Here is a 19,510-nt window from a genome sequence, read left to right as displayed (position 1 = left end):
TCTCGAATATTTGCAAAGGGAGGCCTTTGAAGCACCGACAGAACCAAATTGAGATCCCACGGACGTAACCAGGGATCGCACCGGAGGAGCCAGATGGTGAACTCCCTGCACTAAAGTGTGAACCAAGGACTTCGCTGCTAACGGCCTTTGGAAATAAATAGCCAAAGAGGAAAAATGGATTTTTGTAAGATCTTACCGTAAAATCCTTTTCTCTTAAGCTCATTGACAGACGTAGTCTTCTTGATTCTCAAGAGCTGGGTTATGTTGTCTCCGCAGGAGTAGGACTAGGCAGAAAGACAAAACGTTCTGGCTCCACCTTAGGGGCAGTCCCTGAGGGTATATCCTCCCTCTCTCTGCTACAGGGAATCAGTTCTGTTCTAAAGCAGTAACAGAGAATTTAACCCAACCCAACTCAATGATAGAGGGGCGGGTACTACGTCTGTCAATGAGCTTAAGAGAAAAGGATTTTACGGTAAGATCTTACAAAAATCCGATTTTCTCTATCGCTCATTGACAGACGTAGTCTTCTTGATTCTCAAGAGCTGGGACATCCAGAAGCAGTGCCACAAATGAGGGGTGGGATTGACAAAATCAAATCCAATCTAGAAGGCCCAACCGGTGCCAAACTAGAAGTTTTAAAGGCTCATTATAAACAAAGAATGAGACTAAAGAAAAATTTTCCAACGGAAAAAACCCTCGAGGTAGACCACTGGTCTCCTCAAATGGCGGCCTGCAAAACCTTGCGGCCAAACGAGGCATCAGACGATGCCATTACATCAACTTTATAATGTTTTGTAAAGGTATGCACCGACGACCAGGTAGCCGCCTTGCACACCTGGACCACTGACGCCTGATGGCGAAAGGCCCATGACGCACTAAGTGCCCGAGTGGAGTGCGCCTTAACAGGGAACGGGGGCTCCCGACCCTTAATAGAATAAGCCTGTACTACCGTCTGTCTGATCCATCTGGAAATGGTCGCGGCAGATGCAGGCAACCCCTTTTTGGGTCCATCTGGGATCACAAAAAGTGAATCCGTCTTGCGAAACGAGTCTGTCGTTTTCAAGTATACCCTGATCGCCCGGACCACATCCAAGGAGTGTAAAGCAAACTCCCGAGGATGACTGGGTTTAGGACACAGGGAAGGTAACAATTTCTTCATTCAGATGAAATTCTGAAACCACTTTTGGTAGGAAGGATGGATTCGGACGAAGAACCACCTTATCTCTATGAACCACCAGATATGGTGAACGACAAGATAATGCAGCCAGTTCTGACACCCTGCGTGCAGAAGTAATAGCCACCAAGAAGGCCACCTTCTGGGACAACGTAGGTAGAGGAATCTCCCTAATATCTTCAAAGGGAGGTTTCTGAAGAACCGACAACACTAAATTAAGATCCCAGGGGGGTAACGGCGCGTGCACTGGCGGAGCCAGATGTCGCACCCCCTGGATGAAATTCCGCACCAAGGAATGAGTAGCCAAAGGCTTCTGAAAGAAGATAGCTAATGCTGAGACCTGACCCTTGATAGTACTCAAGGCCAGTTTCTGGTCAACCCCTTGTTGCAGAAAAGCTAATATTCGACTAATCGAATAAGACCGAGGACGGAACCCCAAAGGTTCACACCATGCAATGTAGGACTTCCATGTGCGATGATAAATCTTTCTGGAAGTCGCTTTCCTTGCTTCAACTAGAGTAGGAATAACTGAAGCTGACAATCCCTTGTCCTTCAGCACCTGGGTCTCAATAGCCAGGCCGTTAAAGCCAGCGATCGTAAAGCAGGATGGAAGATCGGTCCCTGAGACAGTAGGTCCTCCCTGAGAGGAAGTCTCCACGGGACGTCCACCACCAGTCTGACCACGTCGGCGTACCAAGCTCGACGAGGCCAGTCCGGAGCTACCAGAATTACTGGAATTCCTTCCTCCTCTATCCTGCGAAGAAGTCTTGGCAGTAACGCGAGAGGAGGGAAGGCATACATTAGCTGGTATTGCCCCCACGGGGCGATCAGTGCGTCTGCGGTTTCTGCTAGAGGATCGCGGGAGTGAGCCACGAATCTCTGAACTTTCCTGTTGAATCGTGATGCCAACAGATCCACATCCGGGGTGCCCCACCGTAGGCACAACTGGTGGAAAACGTCTGGATGGAGGGACCATTCCCCCTGATCCAGAGTCTGACGGCTGAGATAATCTGCCTGCCAATTCTCCACCCCCGGAATGAACACCGCAGAGATTGCTGGAAAAAATCGTTCCGCCCAGCGAAGAATGCAAGCCACTTCTTTGGCCGCTCTGACACTCTTGGTGCCCCCCTGGTGATTGACATAAGCCACGGCCGTGGCATTGTCCGACTGGATCCGAACCGGGCTGCCCTGTAGTGATGTCGCGAACCTAAAATTCGCGGTTCGCGAACGGCGAAGGCGAACATCGGCAAATGTTCGCGAACCGGCGAACCGGGCGAACCGCCATAGACTTCAATAGGCAGGCGAATTTTAAAACACACAGGGACTCTTTCTGGCCACAATAGTGATGGAAAAGTTGTTTCAAGGGGACTAACACCTGGACTGTGGCATGCCGGAGAGGGATCACGCAAAAAAAAGTTCTTAAAAATTATAATTTTTTGATAGAGAGCCAATTATTGGAAAAATTAAAAAAAAATAAAAATAAAAAATTTCTTTGGATTTAGCATCTGGGGGGTCTAAAAAGTGTACCTGTGAAGTTTCAGCTCTGTAGCATGTCCAGAACCCCTAAAAAACAGCATTTTTCTTATATTTTCAGGAATATGGCTTCTCTGCGGCTGGCTTTTACTCTTGCAGGCATTTAGCGGGCATTTTTTTAGGCAGGCATGTCATTTTTTGTATTTAGTGTCTGGGGGGTCTAAAAAGTGTACCTGTCAATTTTCAGCTCTGTAGCATGTCCAGAACCCCTAAAAAACAGCATTTTTCTTATATTTTCAGGAATACGGCTTCTCTGCGGCTGGCTTTTTCTCTTGCAGGCATTTATCGGGCATTTTTTTAGGCAGGCATGTCATTTTTTGTATTTAGTGTCTGGGGGGTCACAAAAGTGTACCTGTCAAGTTTCAGCTCTGTAGCATGTCCAGAACCCCTAAAAAACAGCATTTTTCTTATATTTTCAGGAATACGGCTTCTCTGCGGCTGGCTTTTTCTCTTGCAGGCATTTATCGGGCATTTTTTTAGGCAGGCATGTCATTTTTTGTATTTAGTGTCTGGGGGGTCACAAAAGTGTACCTGTCAAGTTTCAGCTCTGTAGCATGTCCAGAACCCCTAAAAAACAGCATTTTTCTTATATTTTCAGGAATACGGCTTCTCTGCGGCTGGCTTTTTCTCTTGCAGGCATTTATCGGGCATTTTTTTAGGCAGGCATGTCATTTTTTGTATTTAGTGTCTGGGGGGTCACAAAAGTGTACCTGTCAAGTTTCAGCTCTGTAGCATGTCCAGAACCCCTAAAAAACAGCATTTTTCTTATATTTTCAGGAATACGGCTTCTCTGCGGCTGTCTTTTTCTCTTGCAGGCATTTATCGGGCATTTTTTTAGGCAGGCATGTCATTTTTTGTATTTAGTGTCTGGGGGGTCTAAAAAGTGTACCTGTCAAGTTTCAGCTCTGTAGCATGTCCAGAACCCCTAAAAAACAGCATTATTCTTATATTTTCAGGAATACGGCTTCTCTGTGGCTGTCTTTTTCTCTTGCAGGCATTTATCGGGCATTTTTTTAGGCAGGCATGTCATTTTTTGTATTTAGTGTCTGGGGGGTCTAAAAAGTGTACCTGTCAAGTTTCAGCTCTGTAGCATGTCCAGAACCCCTAAAAAACAGCATTTTTCTTATATTTTCAGGAATACGGCTTCTCTGCGGCTGTCTTTTTCTCTTGCAGGCATTTATCGGGCATTTTTTTAGGCAGGCATGTCATTTTTTGTATTTAGTGTCTGGGGGGTCTAAAAAGTGTACCTGTCAAGTTTCAGCTCTGTAGCATGTCCAGAACCCCTAAAAAAAAGCATTTTTCTTATATTTTCAGGAATACGGCTTCTCTGCGGCTGGCTTTTTCTCTTGCAGGCATTTATCGGGCATTTTTTTAGGCAGGCATGTCATTTTTTGTATTTAGTGTCTGGGGGGTCTAAAAAGTGTACCTGTCAAGTTTCAGCTCTGTAGCATGTCCAGAACCCCTAAAAAACAGCATTTTTCTTATATTTTCAGGAATACGGCTTCTCTGCGGCTGTCTTTTTCTCTTGCAGGCATTTATCGGGCATTTTTTTAGGCAGGCATGTCATTTTTTGTATTTAGTGTATGGGGGGTCTAAAAAGTGTACCTGTCAAGTTTCAGCTCTGTAGCATGTCCAGAACCCCTAAAAAACAGCATTTTTCTTATATTTTCAGGAATACGGCTTCTCTGCGGCTGTCTTTTTCTCTTGCAGGCATATATATCAGTGGTGGGTGGGCAGTGGCACAGTACACTCTCTGTGGACCTGGCAGCAGTCACTGGCACCCAGGCAACTGCAATTTAAAAAATATATATATATTTTTTTTACTTTGCAAGCTGCTGTGCCACTTTATATATCAGTGGTGGGTGGGCAGTGGCACAGTACACTCTCTGTGGACCTGACAGCAGTCACTGGCACCCAGGCAACTGCAATTTAAAAAATATATATATATTTTTTTACTTTGCAAGCTGCTGTGCCACTTTATATATCAGTGGTGGGTGGGCAGTGGCACAGTACACTCTCTGTGGACCTGACAGCAGTCACTGGCACCCAGGCAACTGCAATTTAAAAAAATATATATATTTTTTTACTTTGCAAGCTGCTGTGCCACCTTATATATCAGTGGTGGGTGGGCAGTGGCACAGTACACTCTCTGTGGACCTGACAGCAGTCACTGGCACCCAGGCAACTGCAATTTTAAAAAAATATATTTTATTTTACTTTGCAAGCTGCTGTGCCACCTTATATATCAGTGGTGGGTGGGCAGTGGCACAGTACACTCTCTGTGGACCTGACAGCAGTCACTGGCACCCAGGCAACTGCAATTTAAAAAAATATATATATTTTTTTTACTTTGCAAGCTGCTGTGCCACCTTATATATCAGTGGTGGGTGGGCACACAGTGGCACTGCAGTGGGCACAGTACACTCTGTGGACCTGACAGTCACTGGCAGCCCAGGCAACTGCAATAATAAAAAATATTTTTTTTTTTCAATTTATTGCAACAAGATGCTGTGCCAACGTATATATATCAGTGGTGGGCAGTGCACTGCAGTGGGTACAGTGCACTCTGTGGACCTGACACAGCACTCACTGCAATTATGACAGAGGAAAAAAAAATATTTTTTAAAATGCCAGGTACTGTGCCTGTGCCACCCGAAATGAGTGTGGTGTGCACACAGTACAGTCTGTGGTAGGTCTGTGGCCTCTCACACACAGCGGGCAGGCAACTGCAGTGTACAATAGAGATTATATATATATATAAGAAAAAAATCTATTACCTTACCAGCCCTTAAAAGGGCTTTTGGGGACACTAATATATATATATATATATATGTATATATATAAATAAAAAAATCCTCAATTACCAGCCCTTAAAAGGGCTTTTGGGGACACTAGATAGATATAGATATATATATATATATATATATGAAGAAACAACTCAATTACCAGCCCTTAAAAGGGCTTTTGGGGACGCTAGGTATTATATATATATATATATATATATATATATATATATAAAAAAAAAAAAAAAAAAACCACAAATACCAGCCCTTAGAAGGGCTTTTTGGGGTGCTGATATTACAGCAGTAGTGGACCAAGAACACTGCAAGACCAGGAACACTGACTAACTGTCCCTAGCTTAACAGCAGCAGCAGCAGCAGCAGCAGCAGCAGCAGCTCTCCCTACTCTCACTACACACACTGCTTCAGAATGATCTAAGATGGATGCTGCCCTTGCTTATTTATAGGAGGTGGGAGGGTGTGGGAGGGAGGTACGCTGATTGGCTGGAAATGTGTCTGCTGACTGTAAAGTTCAGGGTCAAAGTTTGCCTCAATGATGTCTTATGGGGGGCGGACCGAACATCGCATATGTTCGCCGGCAGCGGCGAACGCGAACATGCTAAGTTCGCCGGGAACTGTTCGCCGGCGAACAGTTCTATACATCTCTACTGCCCTGGAGCTGCTCGGTCCAGTGAATCAGACAAAGTCTGATCGCTCTCAGTTCCAATACATTTATCGGTAACCTGGATTCTTCCGGGGACCAAAGTCCCTGGACAGATAACTGACCGAGAATTCCTCCCCATCCGGATAGACTGGCATCCGTGGTCACTATCGTCCAATATATTGGCAGAAATGACTTTCCCTGGCTGAGCATCGGAGACCGAAGCCACCAGACCAGAGACTCTCTGGTCTGTTTGCTCAATCGGATCGGATTGTCCAGGGATTCCGGATTCCGATTCCATCTGAGAAGAATCTCTTGCTGAAGAATTCGGGTATGGGACTGGGCAAATGGGACTGCTTCGAACGAAGCCACCATCAACCCCAGAACCCTCATGCAAGTCCGAAGGGAAGACCAGCTGTTGGACAGTAACAACTGGACTGCTGATTGAATCTTTCGGAGTTTCCCTACCGGAAGAAAAACTCTTGTCCTGACTGTGTCTAGAATTAGACCCAGATATTCGAGCCTCTGGGTGGGAACCAGAAATGACTTTTGCTGGTTCACCAGCCACCCGAATTCCTGTAAAGAAATCATAGTAATTTCTATGTTTTGTAGCAAGGTCTGAGGAGACTCTGCATGAAGCAGAAGATCGTCTAGGTAACCAAGGATCGATATGCCTCTTTGGCGCAGAAGTGCCAACATTGGGGCCAACACCTTTGTGAAGACCCGCGGAGCCGTGGCGAGACCGAAAGGTAACGCCACAAACTGATAGTGGTTCTCTTCTACGGAAAAGCGTAGAAACCGCTGATGTCCTGCGAAAATGGGAATGTGAAGATATGCGTCCTTGATGTCTATGGACGCTAGGACATCCCCTGGATGCAGGAAGGCTGCTACTGTGCGAATGGACTCCATTCTGAATCTTCTTATGTTGACAAAAGAATTGAGTGCCCTTAAGTCCAGAATTGGACGCACTTTGCCCTCTTTCCTGGGTATTGTAAATAGGTTTGAATAAAACCCTTGAAACCGTTCTGTCCAAGGAACGTGGACTACCACTCCTTGTTGTAGTAAATCTGTGACTGCTCTCCGCAGATCTTCTAAACGATCCGGGGATAGTCGGATATTGGAAGGGAAGAATCGCGCCGGTGGGAGAGATCGAAACTCGAACTTGTACCCTGACCTTATGACTTCGCAAACCCATTTGTCCGGGATTCTGGAAAGCCATGGATCTGGGAACCGGCGAAGACGTCCCCCCACCCCAGTTATGGGTGGGGGCGCACCTTCAGGCTTTGGACGGTTTATCTTCAGGTCTGGAGGGGGTGGGCTTTTGCTTGCCCGACCAACGACCCCTGACGCCTCCTGCAGGAGCTTTGGAGGACTTAATTTTTTCACCCGCGGGACGAAAAAACCTCTTGTGAGCAGAAAAAGAAGGCCCTCGTCTTTGACGAGTTCCTTTACCTTTAAAATTTTGCGGTAAAAAGGTGCTCTTTCCACCCGTGAGATCCTTAATGATCTCATCTAAGTTGGCTCCAAATAGACGCTCTCCTAAAAAGGGGATATTAGCCAATGCTTTTTTGGAACCTTGGTCGGCTAACCAACCTTTTAGCCACAGTGTACGCCTGAGAACCACTGCTGAGACTGATGCTCGCGCCAATAATGGAGTGGCGTCTAACGCCGCATCACACACAAACTGTAACCCCTGTATCATTTGTTCCAACAAATCTGATACCGCCTGAGGGACCTCTTCTAAGTCCCGGCGTAACCACTTGGTCCATTCAGTTACAGCCTGCGAAACCAGACCAATAGCTATTATAGGTCTGAAAGCTGATCCAATCAAGGAAAACATGGTGCGAGACATAGCTTCTATCTTGCGATCCACTGGATCTTTAAAAGACGGAGCGTCTTCTAGAGGAATAACCGTGGCTTTATTCAATCTAGCAATTGGTGAATCCACCACAGGTGGTTCTGTCCATTTCTTAATGAGGGTTTCCTCAAACGGATAACGCCTGTTAATGCGTTTAGAAATAGTAAAAGTGCGTTTTGGCAGACGCCATTCTTCTTCGATTGGATTGCCAAAACATTTGGGCAATGGAAAAACCTTCGCCACTTTGATGCGTTTTTTAGTCCCGAAAGGGATTTCAGTTTCAGCTATTTCCGATGGAATACCCTGTAACCTTAAGGTTTCTTGAACAGATACAATGAGTGCGTTTACCAACGCTTCCTCTCGGGCTATGGCTGATGCCGAAACATCCTCCTCGCTGTCTGAAGAGACAGGACCCGAGACACCAATCCCAGATTAAGTACCTGCAACTGCAGAAATAGGCTCAGAGTCTGAATCCGAGGTTTCAGATAATAAGGGGTTAGGCGGGGGTCGCTTTCTTGCGCCCTGTCCCTGACAAGCCACTTCCACCCGGGACACAAAAGTTTCCATAATAGCTGACAATGATTCAATTGTCAGTGGGGTGCTGGAGGATCCTGCAGACCCCTCGAGGGGATCCGGAGGAGATACATGAGTGGCAGGGTCCATGTTAATTCAGGACACCTTTGCCAGCAAAAACAAAAAAACTTCTTTTTTTTTTTTTTTTTGTGTGTCTCCCCCTAGCGCAATAGCGCCCCTCAGAGTACCTGCTTCTCGATCCCACAGAGAGAGAGAGGGACCCCCAAGGCTCACCAACCAATGCAGTGAAGTTTCCAACCAACTGCAGTCAGCGTCTGTCTTACACAGACTGGAAGGAGCTGTTGCTTTTTCCCAGGTAGAAGGACGTGGCTCCGCCCCCTGTGTACGCCTTCCGGCGTTCCCAGCTCTCCACGAGGTAGCTGGGCTCACGAAACATGGCCGCCCCCATAGAAGAGACATAAGACTCCAAAAACATGGCGGCCGGCGTGACCTGAGGACATACATGCACTTGGTCTACGGCAAAATGGCGGCGGACCGCCGAAATCGTTTTCCCAGCACATCCACCTGCATCTCTGCTAAGAGGCGATATATGGATCTACAGGAGATACACTACAAATAAGGTAGGATTATACCTCCTATGTCTGCTGTAATGTTACAGTCTGCTGGGTAGAGTGTTAGCTCTCAAACCAAGTCCACTTCCCACAAACACATGCTGTATTACAAGGGGGACTTATAAGTATCAGATATATACTGATCATATATGGAGGGGCCCATAATTCATACTGCCTCATAACGAGGAAAGAAAAAAAAGGGAACGTTTACTCACCATACCGAACCGACAGGCACCCTCTCTTCACAATACCCTCTCCACCGGGGTGGGGGGTTGTGGACCACTCCGAACGCCTCGACTCTCTGGTTCCTGGCGTCCAAGCGAGACTTTTAACTCGCAAGGTCAGTCCCTCCACTGGGACTCCGTCGCGGCCGACCCAGCACGGAGCTCTGGTCTGCACGCGCTCGTAGGCAGAAACCGGGGTGACCACTGGATCTCAACATCCAGCCCGTCGCCCGGCCCCGCATACTTACTTGAATGTGTCGCGGCCGACCAAGCGCAATGCCATGGTCTGCGCGCGCTCATAGGCCGGCTGGGGTGACCACAAGTGTCGCCCAGTCCGGCATTTTTGCTTGAAGATCTCACAGGAAAAACACTGGAGAAAAACTACCTAAAAAATGTCTTTTTCTAAAGAAAAAAGTCTTGCCAGGACCAAAAGATCCCAGCAAGGAACTTAGGTCCTTACTCCTGACTAGGCAGAAAAAAACTGATTCCCTGTAGCAGAGAGAGGGAGGATATACCCTCAGGGACTGCCCCTAAGGTGGAGCCAGAACGTTTTGTCTTTCTGCCTAGTCCTACTCCTGCGGAGACAACATAACCCAGCTCTTGAGAATCAAGAAGACTACGTCTGTCAATGAGCGATAGAGAAATCTGGCCTTTGATGGTGCCCAGAGCCAAATGTTGATCTACACCCAATTGTAGAGAACAGGCGAGAAACAGGAAAAGAGCGGGGAGAAACCCCCGCGACTCACACCAAGTAAAGTACGTCTGGTGCCACCAGAATGACTGGAATTCCTTCTTCCTCAAGTCTGCTTAGCAGGCTCAACAGAAGTTGATCTGGAGGAAAGACGTAAATCAGACGATACTAACCCCAAGGGGCCACCAGAGCATCTGCGGCATCAGTAGGTCCACATCGGGGGTCCCCCACTGAAGACACAGTTGATGAAATACCTCCGGGTGAAGAGACCATTCTCCCGGATCCAACGTCTGCCGACTGAGATAGTCCGTTGCCAATTCTCTACCCCCAGAATGTGCACAGCAGAGAGAGCAGGAACATATTGTTCTGCCCATCTCAGGATGCCGGCCATTTCCCGGGCTGCCAGGGCACTCTTTGTGCCCCCTTGACGATTGACATACGCCACAGCATTGTCCGATTGTATCCGCACAGGTCATCCCTGCAGGTGATATGTCCATTGAGACGGACAAAGTCTGATCGCCCGAATTTCCAGGATGTTAAAAATCGGCAACCTGGACTCCTACCGAGTCCAGACACCTTGGGCTGAACACACTCCCAAGACACCTCCCCATCCGGACAGACTTGCATTCGTGGTGATTACAGTCCAATACAGGGAAAGAAAATATTTTCCCAGATGTAGGGCCAGGGAGCGGAGCCACCATAGGAGAGAGACTTCCTTGAACCCCGACTCAACAGAATCAGATTGTCCATAGACAGCAGATCCTTGTTCCATTTGATCAGAATCTCCCTTTGCAAAGGTCTGGTGTGGAACTGCGCAAATGGAACCGTCTCGAAGGTGCAGACCATAAGACCCAGCAATTCCTGAGAGATGATCGATGGTTGGACAACTGGAGCCGAACAGCCTCCTGTGGCTTCAGTAGTTTTGTCTGAGGAAGAAACACCCAGGCTGACGCTGAGTCCAGCGTCAGACCCAAGTAGTTCAGCTTTATGGATGGAGACAGTGCCAATTTCTGAAAATTCAGTGTCCACCCGAACTCCTACAGAGTTCGCACTGTAACCTCCAAGTCGGCTTCTAGAGCCCAGGAAGACTCTACACGCAGAAGCAGATCGTACAGGTAACCCAGTACCCTGATCCCCTTCTGCAGTAACAAGGCCAACACTGGCGCCAAAACCTTGGTGAACACTCAAGGAGCTGAAGCGAGACCAAAGGGTAACGCCACAAACAAAGTGCTCCTCGCCCGCGGCAAAACGAAGAAAACGCTGATGCACCGACATATTGGGATATTAAGGTAAGCATTCTTGAGATCGATAGAAGCCATCAGATCTCCTTGATGAAGGAAAGTATTACTGTGCGGATGGAATCCAACCAAAATTTCGGAATCTGCACAAAGTGGTTCAGAGCCTTGAGATCCAAGATCGTCGAACCTTGCCTTCTTTCCTGGGAACTGTAAACAGGTTTAAATAAAAACCTTGGAAACCTTGGACTTGAAGCTGTGTCTGTCAGCGAACGAAAGAGAAAATTGCTTTTGGCAAAATACTGTATACTGAAAAATATATTTTGGATTTACCTAGGTTATAATTTAGCATTATCTTTGCAAATTATCTTTCATCCCAAATATTTTTTTAGAGTTAATGAGGCACTTCAGTCCCATTTAGTTTTGCCTCCCCCTGCCATCTTTATTATTCAGGTGTGTGCGCAGATGTGCCAAAGGGCTCTTCTTAGCCTTTTGGGTTCCGGAAGAGCCCTGTGGATCATCTATGCATGTCTGTAGTAGTTTCTGCATATACACAGACAAGGTGAGGTTTGGGAGTTCCTTACCTGCTCTCTCTCAGCGCTTGTGTGGGAACCCTGCGCCTGTGCATATGTGCCAAAGGGCTCTGCTAGGACCCGAAGCCCTGCAGCACGTGTGTAAAGGCAGAATCTAGTGGGTGAACATCATTCCAAATGTGAAAAAAGAGGGAATAAGACAGGGGAAAATAAGTTTTAATTAACGTTGAAGGTCCACTTTAGTGCTATTTTACACAGATCAGGAAAGATAACAAAAGTAATATAAAAAAGAAACCAGCATTATATTAGTTTATTTTATTATCATATTTCAATTTCCAGTTGAACAGTGGAAAAAATACCATTATCCTATCACAAGTGTACAGAGGTACAACACATCACATCAACAATCACAGTTTTCCATCAGTTGCTTCAAATTCTGGGAATGGAGACTGATCAGCCCATCATCATTTTGTTGTATCATTTTAAAATATGACCCTAAAGGCTTTTATAAGGCAACAACTCTTTAAGAGCGCAATGGGCAGATGTTTATTATTGAAAAAAACTACATCACACAATCCCAAAATGCAGATATGTTACTATTGTTAATAATGGTATGCAAAGAGGATACTTGGCGATTACCATTTCATTAGTGAAATATATTGCATCCCAATATATCCAGTATAAAAAAAGAAAAAAAAAAAAATTTGCAGTATTCATGAACTAGGTTTGGTTCCAAATTTTACACCACAGACAGATAATGTGAGTAAAGCTGAACTCTAAAAGTTAATAAAACAATAGGCATCTTTAATGACTATCAAGATACTAAAAAAAAAAGTATAGGTTTGATTTTATTTTTAGGGTATCCATTGTCTATACTGCTTATTAAACATACATTTTTAAAACATATGTTAGGTTATTTTTTAAGTAATCCAGTTGCCACAATGAAAAAAGTAGACCATGTCCAGGCTGTAAAATATGAGCAGTACATAGTACTTGTGCCTGGCAAGTAGCGAGACAAATCATCATTTACTTCAGGAGCTTTGGGCATTGCTGCTAGCCAACATATAATGGTATGTCATATAGCTTGTCTGTCCCATGCTGCGGGACGTTGTCCTCCTTGCTGGCTGCTTTGTCACTACTGCATAGTGATAAACTGGCTGGCCAGTAGGACAGAACCTTAGACATGCCATCAAACACACCTGAAAGTATCAAAGAGCAGCAGGGTTCTTGAGGAAAATGAAGATTTAACTTGCCACCCAGCGGACAGATATGTATTACCTGCCCATTGTCTAGTTTTGTCAACATGGTGACAGGGGACCATACCCCAACTTCAATCTGTAATTTTACATTAACAGAACCAAAACAAAATTTCAACTTGGACCTAAGAAAAAAAAAAAAAATTTACAGCATGGACACAAACTTTTCTTAACCATGGTGCTCCGAGAATGGTCTCCATTTTTACAGAAGCGACCCACAGCAGCAGGATGTATTTATTAACAAACTTCATTAACGGAAGGTCTATAGAAAACATTTTAAAGGGTTTCACCACCGAGCTTGATTCATATTTAGATTCCAACTACATCATTCCTTGAAACTTGCGCACACTATAAGCTGACAACTTTTTATGTACCAGATTAACAGACCTGCCCTATTACTGTTTTGTGCTTTAACCCTCAACTTGTATTAATGAAGAAAGCACATACAGTAGTTGTCAACAGACAACCGTCACTTGCACCAAGGAATGTCTTAGTATGATCAAAAGAGACACAGGTGGAAGGAGTGTCCTTTAAAGTGAAATGAAACTGTCAATATTTAGATACAAAATAACCCATGAACATTAGATCAAAAAAAAAAAAGGAAAATTTTAGAGTCTCTATGAAACAAAAAGGATGCAATACTCATCCTTATTAGTTAAATATATATATATTTATATATCTTTGCATAAACCTTCATCCACAAATCTACAAAAAAAAAAAAAAAACTAGGCATATAGTGGGAAATGGAATTCAAGAAAACCAGTGCTTACTTCATGAGAAGTTGGTGTAGAAACACATGACAATAATTCACATCCAATACTCAACATACACATTTGTGAATACAACTGTTTAGTATTACAGTGCTTTCTTAAGCTTGAAAAATCAAATTCAACGTCGCTTGAACACACATAGATTTACCCTATCAACACCAAACTCATAAAATTTATCAAGTATATCTCCATGCATTGGTACAAGGCATACATCACAGCAACAAACAAATCTATCATGTCTTTTTTTATTGTCTATTTGAATTTTTTTTTATTATATCTTTTCTTAAACTAATAAAGAATCTCATACTTTGGGAAGGTACTCTATGTGCCCAAAAAATGTGAGAATATACTTCTAATTTTAAAGAAAACACTGTTAAAATAAAGTACAATGTTACATTCCCAATCAAATATTTCATCAAAACATAAATTGGAATTATCACGCATTTTCAAAATGTAAACTTTTTATTTTGCACTTTCTTTGCATGTTAAATAGCAATCTTTGATTCTAGTGATTTCACCAGCTCTGAACTAATGCTAAATTCGTATTTGTTATGTAAATGTACGAAACATTTACTAAGCACCATGTCACTGAGAATTTTGCAACAAGAAAAAAAAGAAAATGGCAAATTATACAATTATTTTATGCACGTTAAGTTATCTATATATTATTTGGTTTACCAAGCAAATAAAACGTTATTTTATACTATAAACAGAAAAGAGCAACATGAGTTATGTGTGATTATTAATGAATGTTTCATAGTTTCACACCTCACTCACACAGTCCCCCTACAGTAAATCATTCATATCATGCCAAATGCGTTTAGTAGACCATGACAACAGTCGAGAGAACATGTATCAGTCAGTGTAAAACCAATACGATTTAGTCACATGATTACTTAACAGTTAAAGGAGGACAATGGCACTACACTACACCATTGGCTCCTATGGTTATGCTTTTATATGTAACACATAATGCTTACTTCTTTGGCAGTAAAATTAATCAGGTGACAAACAAAACTTTTAAAAAGGAAAAAAAAAAAAAGTTTGGCACAAGACTGCCCCTTTGTTTTACATTTGTATACTGGTCATGATATAATGTAATAATTTATGCCACATTAAACAAACAAAAGATTGACACCTTTTTAGAACAAAAACTTCTACATACTTCTACATGGAATTATATATTGTTTTAAAAAGGGTCTGTTGGCTGTAATGCAACTCAAATGTTTTGCTATTTATGCTGTACAAAACTAGTCTTTCTACCACTCAGATGATATTCACCAGTGGGCCCGCAATTTTTCTAGCCAGCGGCTTTAGCAAAAGAGACATATCAGCAATGCTGTCATTACTTGCCTCACTTGTCCGTTTTTGAGCCAGCAGTGCGAGTCATTAAAGGTGCATAAAAAAAAAGTGAGTGATAAAAATCTTAAAAAAAAAAAAAAAAAAATCGGACTTTCTTCTGTGATCTACATGTTACATTTTAGAATTGTACTGTAGACTAAGTATAGTTTGCAACAAAAAATATATTTTTTTAATGTGGTAATAAAAGGACCAATTTTGTGCATTTTTCTTGTGTCTCGGAACTGACAACGAACGAAAAAACATGCATATGAAAAAATAAACAAGAGGCTGAAAATATTGTGGGGCTAATTAAGCACCATTAAGATTGTTAAAATGGGCATGATGTTAAGACACCAAATAAAAAAAAAAAAGACGTTGGGTCATCTTTCATTTTTATTACAAGGGTAAGAAGTGAGACCGAAGATTACAAAGGCTATCAATGCTTTTACCCAACACTGGTGATGTATGCTTCCACTGAATTCACTATAATTAAAGCATGCCTGGGGGTCAAATAACATCCTTACAAATGAAACTCTACTTTCCGCTGTTTAGTAGTAGAAAATGGCCTGAGAATCTAGGGAATAGAAAAAAAGAACAGAGCATAAAAACAGTGAAGGAAATAAACGTTAACTTTCCCAATTCATCTTCCTTCTCGTCAGTACGCAGCCTCATCGAAATGGGTCGAAGAATAATTTGAGAGCTCTATTTTTCCTACTTTAGCCCTGCAGTTGTCAGAAAATAATAGCAAAACTGATAAACTTCTTCAAGATTAAGAAAAGAAAAAAAAAAATGACTTCATGTACCTTATACTTAATTCATGTAAGCTTTATTACAGATGTCAAGGATGATTTTAGATTTCCTATTTCTCACCTTTCTTTTTGCAATTCTCCACTTTTTAACTGTGCAGACTCGCATGTATGAATCAAAAGTGCAGTGCGAGGCATAAAACATAAATCAGAACCTAATGAACAACTGTAGGGTTCAGACTTGGTTGAATACAAAACATTTTGTGAATTTTTTATCTGAAGGAAAGGTAAGCAGACAACCATATCTATAGTGAGAATAAATCAAACATTGAGTATGAAAGTATTTTAAATAAAAAAAAAAAAAAAAGTTTTGCAACGAACTGCTTGCAACATTTAAAACCACAAAGATGATTAAAGGAGTTGAGAATCTTCAAATTGTGTATATTATCACGTTAATTGTCCAATCATGTGAAAAGAAAATTTCCATTTACTTAATTTGTACAAGATTGGATAATGGAAGTGAATTGTGTGAAGATTTTTAACTCCTTTAGTAAATCAGCCTAGTTATCTTGCAAAGAATTGCTAATATGCAATTATAGTATTTTTAAGTACGGTTTTATTAAGGGATAATTCTTTTCTGGACAGATAAAACGAATGATACATTGGTTAGCTCAAATTTCCTTACATCAATATTATTCCTTTCTTTTTAATAAATAACGGTTTTAAAATGGAGGTAAATCATTGTGCTAAATTACAGCGATTTGTATGCAGATTACGTTTTTTATTTATGAATATAATCTTTGGACTCATCTATAGCAAAGAGGAAGGAGTTATCTGGAATAATTCATGATCTGGTTATGTGCTGGCTGTACAACTGACATATATAAATATGCTATTGTGACATTTTAAAACTAACTAATCTGGAGCTGAAAAAAAGATCTTATCGAAAAGACTACAGAAACATGCTTTGGAGAACTTTCCTTAGTATTACTACAATAAAAGTCGATTTTTTATTTCTTTTTTTTTACTTCGCTGTATTTTAAAACATCTAAATACTTATGAAGATTTGGTGCTCAGTGATTGATTGGTGAATTCGGTCAATATTATTGCTGCATATCATGTGTTTAGATATTAAAGTGAATAATTATCTTGATAGCTATGCCTATACCGCCCAATGCCCGAACCCAGTGGACCAGGGCAAAATGTCTAAACAAATTTGTGCTAACCAGCTGAAGAATGCATTATCTGTAGCTAGAATTGTCTATGTAGCAAATTACAAAAAAAAAAAAAAAAATAGGCAGCTGCAAAAATGCAGTACACAACAAAGTTTAAATCATAGAAGTGATACCAAAAAGGAATTTATCACTGCTTTTTAGCTACCCTAAAAGTCAGGGCTACAGATTTAAGATGTGTGAAATGTTTTCTTTTTTCTTATTGATGGTTTTATAATCGTATGTTACACTATTATTTATGGAATTTGTGAAATAAAAAAAAAAAAAAGATGGGTCAAGGTTGTGACAAGCTTGATGCTGCTTTTGTAGTGACTGACAACAGAACAATTACAAACAAATCATGATTCATAAATGGAGACCATGCAAACCACTCAAGCAAAAAAGGAAGTTAAAAAAAAATCCTTCACTAATAGTACAAATGAACACACATACACCTAATGAAAGGTCTTAAAAGTGTTTCCCCCCTATGCAATAATAAAATGTCTAATTCATTTATTTAATTTTTTACGCTAAAATTTTAATGACCCATACATAACTATACAGGAATCTACAACACTTGATTTGTTACAATGAAAAAAATAAAATAAAAGTGAACATACAAGCGAACAAAGAATAAAAAAAATGAAATAAAAATAATAATTTAAAAAAAAAAAAAAAAAAGGCAAAATATGTTTTCCATGCTTACTATGGTAAAATGTTTTCATTTAACTACGGGGGCTTGAAACGTATTTTTTTGAAAGGAAAAAATAAAATTCCTGTTCATCGTTCTAAGTATTTGCAAAAGTTCAGCAAATTCCCAAATATAACCACATCTGAAAGCAGCGTGAGCATGGGACACAGTGGAAGATGTTCTTTTGCTTATAGCAAAGCAACTGACATTCTGGCAAGACAATTAAATATATTTAAAGAATCTGTGACCGGTACAGTCTTTGTTTCCGACACTGCAACAGTTTGTTAAAAGTAACCACTGTCACTGACACAGGAGTGTGCAAGCCCCTAGCTATGTAATAATCAGCAAACCCCTGTAGCAATGAAGGAGTTAATCTCTTCTGATAGCAGCACTCCAGCAGTCTGCTGCACACGTTGGCTAGGGCTGCTTCCAGCTGTCCGTTTGCATCATCCAGGGTGTGTCAAGACAAAGGGGCTCTCCTTTTCATCAAATACTGGTCAAGTAAATAGTTTATATTCCCGGCATTCACAGGTGATTCAGTTATCAGATTTTCAAATAAAGTCCTGCATTAAATAAAAGGAAAAAAAAAAATGAATGCACGGTCAGGAAGCAAACCACAGAACATGTCAATATTATACAATACAGATAGAAGCAAAGTCCTAGAAAGCAGTAGAAAACCACAAAATTTAGGTAAGGCCATTCGTTAGATAGCTTAAAATATTCTGGGGTTCGAGTTTTCAAAAACAATCTGTTTTCTCTTCAGGAAAATGTGGAGAATAAAACCATGTTTCAAAGACCTGCACACCCAAATGATATTTGGTTAACATGTATTTACTCCTCTGTCTGTCAGGATACAAGGATATGGGGTCTGTGACATACTGGCCCATAGTAATATTTAAAGAGCTTTATGTAATGGTTACAATAAAGGGGCATGCTTGAAATGAGGGCAACCTGTGCCAACAACAGCAACCCTTACATTATTTAAAACATTTTTTTTTTAAAAAAAATGCTGAGAATTTGAATGAGCAGTCACAAAGGCGCAGTGTACACTTGATGGCTATGGCTCTGTCATGACAGCAAACACAATTTAACCAAGTGTACAATTCTTCTGTATTTTTTTATTGACATTTCTTTCTCTGTCTTGGAATATCAATAAAGTATCAGAGTTATAAATTATCAGTGTTCCAACTGATTGATCCTGCTATGAAACTAATGTTTTTGAGATGGCTCCATACTTACTGGAAAATTATCACCATACATTTGAAAAAATGAAGGTGAATATTTCACTTGTAAATGTTAGAACAGAGCAGACGTCAATCCTGCAGTAAAAATACAAAATTTGGCAGGTGAAGATGGGTGGTGTCAAGGATCTATGCACAAGAGGTCCCTCAGTTGTGGAATGATAACTCCTCTAGCATTCTGATTTTATCCAGATCAGGAGACTATGGATTTATTTGTGTCCATGAGAAGCAACAGGCGCCACCCCCCACCCCCCCATCTCACAAAAAGAGCTCTTAGGAGAACTAAAAATCAGCTGTACTGGTTGTACCCAAGTCAATCGATGAATTGACTACAATTACCCTGCCCATAGGTGAATTGAATGTTGGCTGGTCCCTGCTGAACCTGCCAAGATTCAAACCATCATTGACAGGCTTAAGACC

The 19,510-nt window shown here is 41.8% G+C and overlaps 1 protein-coding gene across 2 annotated transcripts in view; it reads right to left on the bottom strand.

Annotated features, from left to right (window-relative positions):
- Positions 1-17,439: 17,439 nt before the first annotated feature.
- BTRC (beta-transducin repeat containing E3 ubiquitin protein ligase) overlaps positions 17,440-19,510 on the bottom strand; it is a 339,554-nt gene continuing 337,483 nt past the window's right edge. For both annotated transcript variants that reach the window (XM_082267987.1, XM_082267988.1), the window contains one exon: positions 17,440-18,412. The gene's annotated coding sequence lies outside the window, so the exon portion shown is untranslated. The remainder of the gene's footprint in view (positions 18,413-19,510) is intronic.

Source organism: Pelophylax lessonae, assembly GCF_965119305.1.
Source record: "Pelophylax lessonae genome assembly, chromosome: 9".
Lineage (NCBI taxonomy): Eukaryota > Metazoa > Chordata > Amphibia > Anura > Ranidae > Pelophylax > Pelophylax lessonae.
The sequence above is the reverse complement of the archived record's forward strand: the minus strand, read 5'-3'. Positions and strand labels throughout refer to the sequence as shown.